Below are 13919 nucleotides of genomic sequence, written 5' to 3' on the forward strand. Positions count from 1 at the left end.
AGTTGGCGTTAATTAAACGAGATTCCTGGCCAACTTTTATTGATTGTGTTGAACGGTGAACAGATGAAGGAGACACTCCCCTTTTTGGTCAGGTAATGAGCTGCACGTTCCTTGGAAGATGACGCACGACCGCACAATCCACAGAGTGAGATGCGATGCAGCTGGTTTTAGTCGCCTATCTGGCAGGCCTGGTGGCAGTGTCAAAACAAAGGAGTTTGCGGAATTTATGCAACATGAGCATCTATAACTTATCCAATTAAAACTCAATAAACGCTCGGCTTCGTAGCCAAAGCCAGGGCAAATAAATGAAGATGCCAGCCATGCCAGAGGCGTGTGGCAACGGGCTCTGGAAGGAGGAAGTAGGAGGTGGCCCAAAGGAAGCAGTTCAATAGCATCCAGTTCCTGCCTCTGCCACTGCCACTGCCTCGGCCTCCTCTCGTCTCTATCTCCCTGTGTCTGTCTCTCTGGCTTAACACAGCGATTACAAGTGCCTTCAGCTTGTAATCCACTTTCGGAAATGCACCGAGCACCGAACACCGAACACTGAGCACTGAACGTTGGAGCCTTCCTGCCTGCCTCATACTGTGCCCCATGTCCTGGCGGCACACTCTCCCAAGGCATGACAGACACAAATTGAAGATGACAAAATGTCTAAACAAGTGAGTGGGTGGGTGGGGCGGGGCAGTGGGAAGCCATGTTCGGGCTATGAGCGGGTGTGGCATCGAGCATATCTAGCGGAATAATCAATAAATTACACACCTGTCTGGCCACAGCAAATTTCTATATGTACTTCGGGAGAGTATGGCTATGACTTAGGGGATAAGACAGCGAGAAGGAGCCGGAGTGGGAACTGGTGGTGGTGGGTGTGGGAGTAGCAGCATTAGAAATATTTTTCCTAGAGATTCCAGCGAGCGGCAGCAGCCGCATTCCGCAGGTGCCGTCTCGAGAAGATGCCAAGGAATGGTCCTAGTCCACAGTCCTGGTCATTATGTACGCCATCTACTCGTACACTCTGAGGAGCTGGTGCAGAGCCCGCCGTAATGGGGGGATGTTTCTCTCAGTGCAGTTATGCTCCTTGAGCTTTAATATTTCACGCTGGCTGCCTTTTCGATTGTATTTTGCAGGGAAGGAACCTGCGTGGGGCTCCTGCCTGCGCTACCTCTGTGTACTTGTCTGGTAATTGCACTGCCCGATGGGCAGGACTGGCACATTGCTTGGAATTTTAACGCGTACTCGGACCCAGAGCCAGACCCAGACCCAGACCCAGACCCAGACCTGGACTGGTTGCTGGTAGCTGGATCCTGGCACTGAGTGAGTATTTCTGCGTGCCATTCTGACAGGCAGCAATGTTGGCGGCACTGAATTTTTGATTTATGTGCTTTACTTATGCTTTTACTTAGTTGTCTGCGGCTGTGCGAGCTGGCTGTGTATGCCTCATGACTGCTACTGCTACTGCTACTACTACTCCTGTCCCGTACGGACGGACTCCCACTCCTTGGAGGAGAGGAGTCTTATGGACGAGCCACCAAATTGATGCTAAGTGCTTGGGTGCGCGTGCGAAATGGGTTGGCAAGTGGCAGGCTCCTCCGCTTCATGAGCCTCTGCCTTTCAAACACACGCCACATATTCCCCTACACACTCTTTAGTTAGAGACACACACACGCGCATATATACACGCATATTAAATACCATCCTTGGAGAGTCATCAGCATTCCTCGAGCGGTTTTTATTTCCGTTTTCATTAGTTGCTTTTTACACAAGCGACACTCGCAGTAACACACCCACAGGACACTCACCCACTCATCCACACACCCATACACCCATACACCCACACGCGTAATAGCATTAATGTCTCGTTTACGTCTTCCCAGGACTCCTCTCACTGCAATGGCACTCTCTCTCTCTCTCTCGCTACTTTTGTGTGTGTTTGTCTGCGTGTCAATGGCAGCCATTTCTATGTTTGCTCACGTATTCCGCTGTTGACATTCCAGTGGCAGTGCAGCAGCAGCAGCCAGCCATCGGCCATCGGCCATTGGCCATTGGCCGGTGGCCAACGTCAAAGTGAAAAATGAATTGTGAAATTGTTTGCTATAATTTGCAGCTTCAACAGGCGATCATTTGGTGCCCTTGCCTTCTCCTTTCACAAATCCTTTCGACTTTGAGCCCCACTTATGTATGTGGCACTCGATAAGTGGGACACGGGCCGCGGTTCGTTCTCGAGGCTCTGGCCTCGAAAGTGCAGAGAACAAGCTGGGATTTTTGGGCGCTAATCAAATCACGTACTTAGCCAAGTAAAATACATCCGCAAAGACCCAGAAGGAAGCTCTACCCAGCAGCTCAAAAGTGTGCTATACATTTTGTACACGACAAGGACTCGTAAGGAGGCGCATTAATAGCTTCTCTTTCTCTTTCTCTTTCCCTTTCCCTTTTCTCTCCCTCTCTCTCTTTCTCTGTATGTGTGTACATTTCCATTTACATGTACTTCTATGCCACACAGCCTGCCTTCCCTATATGTCTAAGGAAGGGAAAACTTGGATGCCACAAAGGCAAATTACGAGCGCATTTAAACTGGGGCGCGAGTGCTACTTAAATAACTCATTTAGGGTTGCCTTTCCTGATCCCCAAAGAACGAAAGGAAGGGACCCTCGCTCACTCCGTCTCCCTCCCTCCCTCTGTGTGTGTGTGTGTGTGAGTGTGTGTTACCATAAAATCAACAATAAACTTTGTCATCTCAATTTGCTTATTACCAGCAGGCAGGCTACAGCTACCCCGAAAACTTTCTTATTAATGGCTCCGGCGATTGCAACGTGTCTCTGGGAGTATCTTCTACTCCTTATCCATATATGTATAGAACGATATATGTGTGGGAAAACTACGAAGAAACTTTTAATTTTGACGTCATCAAACCCGTGCACTACCCCTTCCTTGTACCCTGGACCAAAGGCAAGACAATCCCCTCTTCGAAGAGCCGCAAACGACGACGGCGTCGCCGACGAGGTGTGTCCTGTGGCATATCCTTCCTGTGTCGCTGTCTTGCGGTTAGCTGCACGTCGCAAATTGCAGAATCCATAATTAGTGTCTGTCATGGCGACCCCACACTGCCCCCGCCGCCCACCCCCCCCAAAGACTCTTTGTCCCCAACTCCTCGCTGAGCATCCCCCACTGGCAGCCCATCCTGAAGGCGAGAGCTGAGCACTGAGCGCTGCACTTGAGTGGCCTGCTGGCAGCTGCTCTAATTGCAAGTAAATATTTTATGCGGCAAGTCGGTTTTAATTGCCAGCTGAAATAAATACAGAATCATTATAAAATTATTTAAAATGTGTTGCAGTGGGGACGCTACACCACGCCAGCTGCCCCACATTTGTAGTGGCAGCAAGTTTTAATGATGCACCAACCACTCCCCCCCCCGCATTGGCAAGGCCCCGTGGTGGTGGTGCCCCCAAAAACCACTTTCATACACTCGTATTGCTCATTTCTGGGCCGGATGGAGTGCTGCAGAAATCACGCAAATTATCGAAACATGCGCCACAGTACACTTAAACTCCTGGCGACTCTCTGGCCCTGCCGCATAAATCTTACCAAAGTCGGGAAAAAAACATAAAAACACAAACTTTTGCAGCAGAAAACGAAAAGAGCGAGAGAGAGAGAGAGAGAGAGCAGGAGCAAAAAAATGTTCTATAAATCTGGAGGTACTCCTCGGTACTATGGACCAACTTTCCAATGCCGCAAATTGCGAAAACTTCAACATTATCGTATGAAGTGCGAACATGGAGCAATCGATTGGAAACTGCAGCAGCCACCAGCAGCCAGCAGCCAGTAGGCAGTTGGTGCAGTGTGGCCTAAAATAGAATAAAATCATCGGATAATCAAAAAAAATTAAAAAAAAAAGAAAGAAATGTAACTAGAGAAATGCATGCCTCCTGTGAGGGTTGAACTCACGGCCTTTGGTTTACGAGACCAACGCTCTACCACTGAGCTAAAGAGGCAGTTAGCAGCGGTCTGCTAAAACACCAACAAAACTCTGTTACGATCGTTCTCGATAAAAGAACAACAGCAAACCAGGTGGCAACGCTTAAACGCTAACCAGAATCCGATAAGAATTACTGTTAATTGGAACAAGAATCGGAGGGCTGAAATGTCAATGTGAAATTGAATAAATGAAAATATTTCCATCTCTATGAATTTTTAGAGGTCCTGAAATGGGCCGATGCAAGCGGAATCTATTGCCTGATTCATTGTTTTTTCGTGGTTTTGACAGAAATGATGGCCGAACAGTGAGCGCACAAAGTTTTTCTCCACACAAAAACTGCCAAATGCAATTTAGTTGATAGGATCAAAATCTTTGGGAAATTCTATCCCCCAGCACCCATCCTTCGGAGCTGACTTTTGCCGTCTCTGTCTCTGACTTTGGCCTGTCGTCGCGCCATCCCTTTCGCTTGCTCCTTCGCACTGTCTGTCTGCATGTAAAGTGACTTTCTGGCTGGGGGAATTTAACGATTTAAATGCGATTTACGGCGCTAATTCGTTGTGGCAGTGGCAACCAGAGCAAGTCGTCGGCTCGGATCTGGATCCCAGCCCAGGCAATCGAATGTTGGTCCTGCTTCTGGTCCTCCTGCTCCTGCTCCTGCTCGTGCTCCTTGCTGTCTGCCTGCCTTATAAACCATGGCGTACTTTTCAGCATCATTTGATTCTGGGCGCATTTATCATAATGGTCTCGGCCCCCAAACCGCACAATGGCAGCGAATGCAATTTTCCGCTGAAAAGTTTGCAATCGGATTTGAATGTTGTTGGTCTGAAGCGAGCGGGTAACTTATTTGTTTGGGCATTAGGTCCAATTATGGCAGGAGATCGTTCCAACAATAGCAATAGGGCCACTCATTTGTGATGAAATATTGAAAAGCCCTTCTTCCAACATTCGCACCTTGATGAGGTAGATCTGCCATATAAAGTTGCATTCGATGGAATACAATTTAAATTCCTTGGATTTTCATCTACTTGAAATTGATTCCATTGTACGGCGTGCGCCATTGTGCCGGGGCTCTAGTCATTCTCCTGACTTCGCTCTCTTCTCTGTCTGATAATCTTTTTGATTTTTCAACTATTTCTAATGCGATTGCTGCCGTGCATTATGCCGGGGCCAACAATTGGTTTTGTCGTGCTCCTCCTCGCAGTCGTTTTCGTTCGCCCGTTCCCCCGTTTCCACATTGTCATCATCATCGTATTCTTGTGCCACCTTATTTGGTTCAGTGGCGCTGCTTGTCTGCGACCCTCGAGTGCACTCATCGGTGCTTGAGCTTCTCATCTATGAGCTCTGCTGCTGCCACAGCCACAGACACATACACATACACATCCACATCCACATCCACAGCTACAGGCAATGCCCTGGCCCTGGGACCCCAATCTTAGACCCACTCCCCTCAGAGCTTCTCAGTCTTCTGGCAATGTCGTCAATGCACTGCCTGCTTATAATGGTAGGCAAATTTCGTTATCAACTGCTGTTAATGCGAGTGCCTACGTCTACTCCATCCTCCATGTGCGATTATTCAACTCTAATGGCTTGATAAATGTGATTTTGAAATTGAGCCTGGTGCACAGAATTTAATTGAATTCGCACGAGGACGTCAGAGTTATCAGCGCGCATATACATATATCAACCACGACGCCAGATCTACAGCCGACTAATTGGCAACTAATTGGGAGCGTGTTAATATCGAAAACCCAAGACACACTTCCACTTCAGATACACATTACAGCTAGGCGGACGGGTAGGACTCCGGGATGATGGTCATCCAGCCCCTGGATACTGAGGCCTTTGTCTGATTTATGGCCAACCGCGACTTGTGGCTGTACGTATTTTTGTGGCTGACAGCGAACTAAGTGCGAATCATTTATGGACTCGAGCTCGGAAAGTCGGGGCGAAAACTTTTAATAATAATTTGCAAATAAATTACAACCAAGTTGGCGGCCATTAGGGGGGGAACCAATTGCTCTGGCTGTTGCTTCTGCTGCTCGTTGTGCTGCTGTTGTTGTTGTTGGTGGTACATTAAGAACTCATTGGCATAAATTGCAATTTAATGTCTGGCATTTTGGCCTCCACAACATCTTTAAATTTACCCGGATGCCAGCCGCCATTGCCAAATAGTTGAAGCGTATTTATTGCTGGAGCCCCGTGCTTCCCCGAGGTCCGACTCCTTTTTGCCTTTCGTTTGATATGTATTGCTGCTGCCACAATGGCCACAATTCACACGGAGGCACGAGGAGCCGCAGGAGCAGCTGGTGCTGCAATACGCATACGCCCCATTGGCGGGCAGACAGCATAGCATACTTACCAGCGTTGCCGCCGCCATTTTATAGCTTCGCACTTGTGTGTTTATGGATTCGCACCTTAATTTGCCTGTTGTCTGATTTTCCCAACCGTTTCTGCTGCCTGCCGCCTGCTGCTGCTGCCCTCCAGCTATTTCCCATGTATCTCCTCTTCCTGCTCCACCTCCTCCTCCTCTACTCGACTACTGAATTAATGTGCTTATATTTCAGAGAAAATGCTCGTTGGATCTCTGTGGATGGTTCATTCTTTGGCTGGCTGGGTTGGCTGGTCCGCATTCGCCTTTCAGTTTGTCATTTATTTCGGTGCTTCTGTGTTTAAATTCCCTTTGATTGTTCTCTGTTCTCGCACTTTAATTAAAGTCCGGCCACGGCCACGACCACGGCTCCGACCCCAACTCCGACTCCGCTCTTCTCCGAGTTAATTACGCTGAGAATGAACGAATGGTGGCCACCCCGCCGAAAATATTTTCTGCTCGTTAATATGGTGGCGGGGCCATGGGCCAGGCCAAGGCCCAAACGAAGGCGAGGAGGAAATTTGTTAAATTCAATGGCGGCAAGTGCATAAAAATGGCAGCCAGCCAAGTGCAGTGCAGTGCAGTACAGTGCCACTGGGTGGATGGGGTAATGACCGACTGTCCTGCATCTTAACGCGCTTTTCTCCCGCCGTGGTACATGCCACATGGCCCCATCCCACCGTGCCCCATAATTGTGTATGTAATTGTAAACGCTGAATTAAACAAGCGTCATTAAAATGTAATTAATTGTAATTTACGTTTACGTTCCGCTGCCTCTCACGTCGCAAGGTGTTGGCGGCGGCGGCGGCGGCGGCGTGTGGCGGGTGGCAGGGCCTCAGGTCCTGCCCGTTTTTTAAGATCACTGCACAGTGCGTGCAATAAAAAAATACAGCCTGGCTTAATGACCATTTCATTGGTCTCTCTCTGGCTCTTTAAGGCAACGGCAAGTCCCAGGACTCACTGAAATTCCCCGCCCATTCCCATTCCCATTCTCATTCAGATTTCATATTGGTAACATTTTCGCATGCCTCATGCTAATTAATTGAATTGCAATTGATATGAAAAGTTAATTTACATGTGTACTGGTTAATTTGATTAAGGCCACACCGCATGGACGTGATTTATGCTGCCATATGGAAAAACAAAACCGACAGACAGCCGGCCCAGCCCGACCACGCGGCATATGCGCAATCAATTGAGCGGCAAAACACTTGGCCGAACTCAATTATAAGCGAAAGACGGAGGAGGCCTGATCCTTCCAGCTTAATGAGCCCCGGAGTCTCGTGAAAATTGATGCGAAAACATTTGCATTTGCATAAATAGGGAGAGCAGCAGGCAAACAAAATAATTAAACGGGCAATGGCAGTGGCAATGGTATTCGGTATTCGGTGTTCGGTGGGGAAGGAAATGGCCACCAAGGCGGCGGCGACCTCAAGAAAAATGGCGCGTTTACATGCAAATTATGCCAACTCGAGAGTGAGCGCGGCAATAAAATGTTTGCTGTGTGTGCAATGGAGTAGGAGGTGGAGCTGCCGCTGCCGCTGCTGCTTTTGGATCGGCTGCATAAATATTTACATGTGGCAGCAGTGCCGCTGACATTCCGGGCCGGCATTTGCATATTTTAATTATAAGTGCAGCAGCAGGGGCAGCAGAAGGAGCGGCAGAAGGAAGCAACAGCAGCGCATTTGTCATTTTCATAAGCGGACAAGCTGAAAGACTGAGGCGCCACCAGGAGCTACTCTCCAGCTCCAGCTCCAGCTCCTGCTCCTGCTCCTGCTTTTGCTGCTTGCTTACTCACATACTTGGCCATAGTTCAATGAGCAGTGCAATGTCCCTTTGCCTTTGCAAGGACCTTCGATGCAACGTCAGGCCACCCAACCCTTCGTATATAAGTTTTTATACATCCATGTACATATATATAAAGTATACGCTGGCATTTATCTATGTAGAACTTCCACGATGGCTTCGGCGTGAGGGGCAGTCCGATTTGGTTGAGCTGCTTGCTAAACTCCAAAGGAAATCCTGCAGGTCTTGTGGAAGAGTTGGCCAGCCACTGCCGCCCGCTGTGGAAAGGGTATACGTGATTCGCTTTTACGGGGAGATAATCTAGTTTATTTTTTACTTTTCTATTTAATTTTGTTGCAGCTGCTCATGCTGCTGCCCCCGCTGCAGCTCGAGCTTCCTCTCCTGCGCTCTTTCCGTGAGCTTGAAGGATAACGCGTGCAATGACATGAAGAAAGGGAGCAACAGGAAGGAGCAGCAAAGGAACTGCGCTGAATGGGGGCCGGGGTCTGGGGTCTGGGGTCTGCCTGCGCGCGAAAACTCCCCCGTATTAGTTTCATCTTGAGCTGTTACTTTCGCCATTTATTTAGATTTCTACGTAGCTGCTTGCGGACGCTGTTTTTTCCCCCGCATCAAGTTTAATTGACTGTGGCTAAGTTCTGCTCTCGCACATCCTTCCAGAGCTCTGGCTGTTCTCTGGCTGAAACTTTCACTCAACTTTGCGCAACAGAAGAAGGTGGAGCTGGGTCTTGGGACTGGGTTTTCTTGGGGATTGGGGTTTCTTGGGGAGTCCTTGGAGCCTGGGTGGGTAATCCGTAAATAGCATTACTGCTTGGCCAGAACGGAGCTCGCTCAAAAGGTGCAATCAGGCATTTTCATAATCGCATGAAGTGTTTCATACAATGATTCCCATACACACATATTTAGAGGGAATCAAAGACTCAGGACTCAGGACTCAGACACTCCCAATCTTTCTTTTCTTGCCTTGCAGTTATCAAACAAAAATTGCACAAGCACAATTGAATTCGTTCGGAAAAGGATTTAACATACCATTCCGCTGCTGGGACCAACAAAAACCCACTGAAGCGCACCACTATAGAGGGGCATCGATGGGAGAGTGCCGTGGGGACGGGCCATGCAAATAGCAAGGAACCAGGACACAAGACACGGCACACGGCACACGGCTGCACGTTATGAGACAAGAGAGACAGGACACACAGACCGACCGAGCGAACAAAGCTAAGGCGCTTACAGCTACAGCTACAGCCAGAAGAAGTGCTCTCTCCTTCTCTACATCGAAGACGATGCTCAATATGCTCGAATGCCGTTTGCATTTGGGGCGAAAGACAATGGGTAATAGATAAAAGAGGACTGTGGGAGTCTGGAGTGGAGGCCAGGCCGAGTCAACCATTCCATTCCGTTTCGGGCTACGCAATTTGCTGCTCGATTGTCTTGCCATCGTCCGGGGCGCTGGCGCTGGCGCTGTCTATCGTTTGGGAGGACGAGGACCCTTGAGCAGCACCATAATTCAATTGATTCTTGGCAACATTATACACAAATGGCCATTATGTTTATCGTTGCCAATAATGATCACGATGACGATGACGACTACTCGATGATGATGTTGATGGGAAGGAGGTTGGAGTAGGCCACCTGTTATCCTGTTAGCCCGCTTTTCAATAGCACTGCACTCGGCTTTCTAGGCAAATGAGCTCTACATGATTACGATTTGAGTTCAAGTGACTTGTCATTGACGTCATGGCAGAAAAAATCTGAAATAAAATCCGAGCTGAAAAGAAAAAGACACATGAATGTATCTCAGAGATAGACGGAGGAGCATCTTGGCCTTGCCTCTGCGGCAAGAGTTGGCGGCAGCTCTTGAAAAGAGCAGGCCTCGACTCGTACTGGCTGGTGCGGGCACTCAACCTTGTTAGCTTTTAGGATTCTGGTGGCACTGAACCGCAAATTCGCAATTAACTATTCGATTGAAACTGAAACGAGATACAAATGATTCGATGATGATGTATCTGCTGTGGCAGGATGGTTGATAGATGGAAAGACTGGTGCAGGAAGACGGTGAAAGTCAAAGAGAATAAGTACTCTGTTTCGTCCATCATTTTAATTAATAAATGGCAAAAACAATAAAATCATCATTTGACAAAAGGTTTCCATTTTGCGGGCAGGAAACACACAATCACAATCACAACACAACACAAACTCAAATAGAAATCCCAAAGACTTGCAACAAATTAATCAAGTGCCATCCGGACGGAGGGGACACTCAGGGATACGGTCACTGGATTCGGCATTTGCATAATGTCAAATGCACTTTGTTCCGGGTAGCGGGGCTCGACGTTTGTTTGTGAAAATATAAATTTTGACTTAAATCAACAATGGAGCCCCACTCTCCTTCTCCTTCTCCTTTTCCTGCGCTCTATGCGGCTTGACCTTTGGCCTTTTGATTGTTTTTATGGGGGAGGGAGGGGGAGGACATCATTTTACATATATTTGTCCGAAGAGTTATGCAAATGAAACAAACGAAAGTTCTTTGTCTTGTGGCCGAGGCAGGGGCCTTAAAGTTATTATTTGCTCTATTTATTATGCATTGAAGTTGCGTCAAGTGCAGAAGCTTTCTCTCTCTCCCTCTCCCTCACTCTCGCTCTCCGTCAAAGAGCCCATAATTATTATTTATATTTCGTCCTTAGGGGACAAGCCGCACACGCAAATTTAACCACATGAAACAGTCCGTGTAATTAAGAGTCCTGGCTACGGAAATAACACTTTCGAGCGGACAGTTCTGGGCCCAGGAATAGCTGACAATCGGCACGTGATTTGACTGTGAAAATTGTTCTCTGTTCCACATCCTGTCGTGGTCCTGTCTCCCCTCCAGGCTCCTGAACCTGTGTGACCCTCAGCTCCGCGCTGCGTGTGATTTAAAAATAATTAAACACGTACAGCGAATAACTGTAATTTCCAGGGTGGGGGTAGGGGGGCAGAAGCCGAAGTCGAAGCAAGAGGCCCAACAACAAGGACGGGCAGAATTTTAAAATTAACATTTTTATTTATTTGAAATCAACGCGTCGCCTCATTGAGTGCGCGGCGACCTTCTCTCTTCAGCTTCAGAATACATCGGAGTCGCGTTGTCCTGATTACGATGGGCATCACGGAATCGCATAAAATACCCTTTGGGGCATTGGCGAAATCCAAATCGCCAAACGGTGCCGCTTGATGGTGACGGTGGCAATTATTTACATAGCCACATATTGAGCAGACCTGGAGCCCTGTGGCGGAGCATTGGATTACGGGTGCTCGTAGCGGATTTCCATGTGAACGGACACCGCAACAATTCCATTCGCGTTCCATTCGCATTCGTGTGGCGATTCAGACAAAGCCATCCCACTAACTGGGATTTGGTGACTCTGAATTGTCGCTCCCTCTCTCACTGGATCTCTGGTGGGGCAGATGGTGAGTGTCCCTCCCACTTCGGATCTGTCTCTCCCACTCTTTGGATCTCCGGCGTGTGGCAGCCATACGATATGCCAAAGGACTCTAGAGGGAATTGCCCAAACAGAGAGACGTCTATTACTCGAGTATCCAACAGGCACAGGCATGCAACAGTTTGCTCAGCGATCCTGTCTCTCCTCCATCTGACTGGCTGACTGTCTGTCTGTCTGTCTGTCTGTCTGTCTGTCTGTCTGTCTGTTTGTGGCAGGGGAAGTCGCCCTCATTCCGACTTGGCCATTGTGGATGCAGCGTTTCCGGAGCACTGCGGCACTGGGCATTGTAACCGGCTTAAGCGTCGCAACGTTGCATTCATTTACATCAATGCTGTGGCCTCCTACACCGGAAGTGTCTCATTGACCGACCATCCGGCAGCATGCGCTGTCACGCCTCATGTCTTTACCCCACTGCTCCTCCAACTCCTGCTACACCTCCTTCTCCTTCTTCTCCTTTCCTGGCCGACCATCTGCCCCACTTCCTGCCCCAGCTCGTGCATTCAATGGGTGTTCGACCGACTGGGCTGTGGCTGTGTGTCTGTGTTTGTGTCTGGGTGTCTATTTGTGTACTCGACTGTCTGGGGCTCCACCTCCCTGTCAATGCTGTGCGACTAACGCATTAATCCTTGCTTTGATTTAAGTCCAATTTGTGTGACGCCCCAATGGGTGTGGCGTGGCGTGCAGTGGAGCCCATGTACTGCACATTGTTCTGCCCCTCCCCGAATAAGAGTGCATCTATCAGGACTCGACTCATAAGAGAACGAACAACAGGCTACACAGAGAGTCAACTAAACCCGTCTCTGGGAACAATGCAGTTTTTAATTCGAATGTTCGGACAATGCAATCCCCTGTCCACTCCATTAAATGAAGGCTCACCTGTCCCCCGATTGGCTCCTGATTTATCATGCATAGGCCTGATTAAATGATGCTTGGTGGCTTCTGTCCCCATCCAGGGCCAGTGTGGTCATCAATCCTTTTGCATTCAGCATTCCATTCCTTCTCTGTGAAATAAGTAAACTATTTTTCCCCATGCTGCTCCTGGGATGCAGCCAATCTAATCGACTCCGTGCGTGAGGTGCCCCGGGGCCTGGCTCAGCTGTGCGTCGCGAGCTCTTTGAGCGTCCTGCCACCTCAGCCCGTTCTCTCCCTGGACACGCAGCGGCCATTGTCCGCGTGGGCTAATGGCTGTCCCATCAGGACATTCACAGCCGGGTCCGGCCCCTCGGCGGTTCGCAGCTGGTCATTAAACGCAACGGTCTTTGCATCCAGCTGTTCATCAAGGTGTGTGGCCATTTCCGATGCTGTCAGTTGTTGTGATCACATCACGATTGGGGCTCGCGGGCGCACGACTCTATCTCGCTGCCTACCATATTCGGTATAAGGATGGCTATCGGCGGGAGTCCTGCCTGAGTGGCAGTCGCTGTTGACATGCCGTTCAATTTAGAGGACAACACTTCCTGTTCGCGGCTCCAGCTGGACGGCGATTGGCGGCATCCCGGCGCGAGGCCATCGCTTGAACGGAAAGGATCATTTAAGGTGGAAAACCACCGGCAGGATACCGGGAGGCATGTGATAGTCAGGTGATATCTTCTGTGCTCACACTTAAGTGTTGCAGTGATCCACGAGCCATAAAAGATGGCTATTTCCATTGCAGTTTCTTTCATCTAAGAATTTAATGGCTAACCTTTTTTGGCATTGAAATAATGGAGCCCAGGAGTCAATGTCCGCCACTGCCTCGAGGCAGACTGAGAGGACAGTAGTCTTTTTATCAACAAAAAATTGCAGAATTGTCATTGTGCAATGAAATATAAATGTCAAACAGATTTTTGAAATTGTATTTCGCTTTTACCGCCGCAGTCTGTCGCTGTGGCTGTGGCTTTGGCATCGTCTTTGGTTCTGCTGCAAACGGATGCGGAAATGATAATGCAGTTGACGTAGAGCCGCACATACTGACTGCGGAAAATATCTGCACAGTGTACACATCTGTCGGGACTGGCTGGCCAGCTCTATCCACTCTTTGGCGTGGCAGCCAGCAGTAGCCCCGCGGCGAATCCAGCCCGCAAACAGTATATGCGCTGACAGACCCACTGAAAGACAGACAGACGTGCACAGACAGGCACAGACAGACATACAGATGGATGGATACTCCTCATGCGGGAAGATACACTGAGGGACAGAGAGATAGTGGGCGTGGGCCCTCCAATTCAATCAAAGTTGCAGTGGCAGTGGGAGTGGCAGTATCAGTGCCAGTGCCAGTCTCTGTTGCAGTTGCATTTTCAGTGGCGGTTTCTGTTTCTGTCGT

At 48.9% G+C, this 13919-nt stretch overlaps 1 non-coding gene across 1 annotated transcript; it reads right to left on the minus strand.

Moving 5' to 3' along the window:
* Positions 1-3914: 3914 nt before the first annotated feature.
* Positions 3915-3986, minus strand: Trnat-cgu. Its single transcript has one exon. It is a non-coding gene; the product is annotated as a tRNA-Thr (tRNA).
* Between the last annotated feature and the right edge of the window lie 9933 nt (positions 3987-13919).

The sequence above is a fragment of the Drosophila persimilis genome, unplaced genomic scaffold (genome assembly GCF_003286085.1).
Source record: "Drosophila persimilis strain 14011-0111.01,24,50 unplaced genomic scaffold, DperRS2 tig00000000-arrow-pilon, whole genome shotgun sequence".
Taxonomy (NCBI): Eukaryota; Metazoa; Arthropoda; class Insecta; order Diptera; family Drosophilidae; genus Drosophila; species Drosophila persimilis.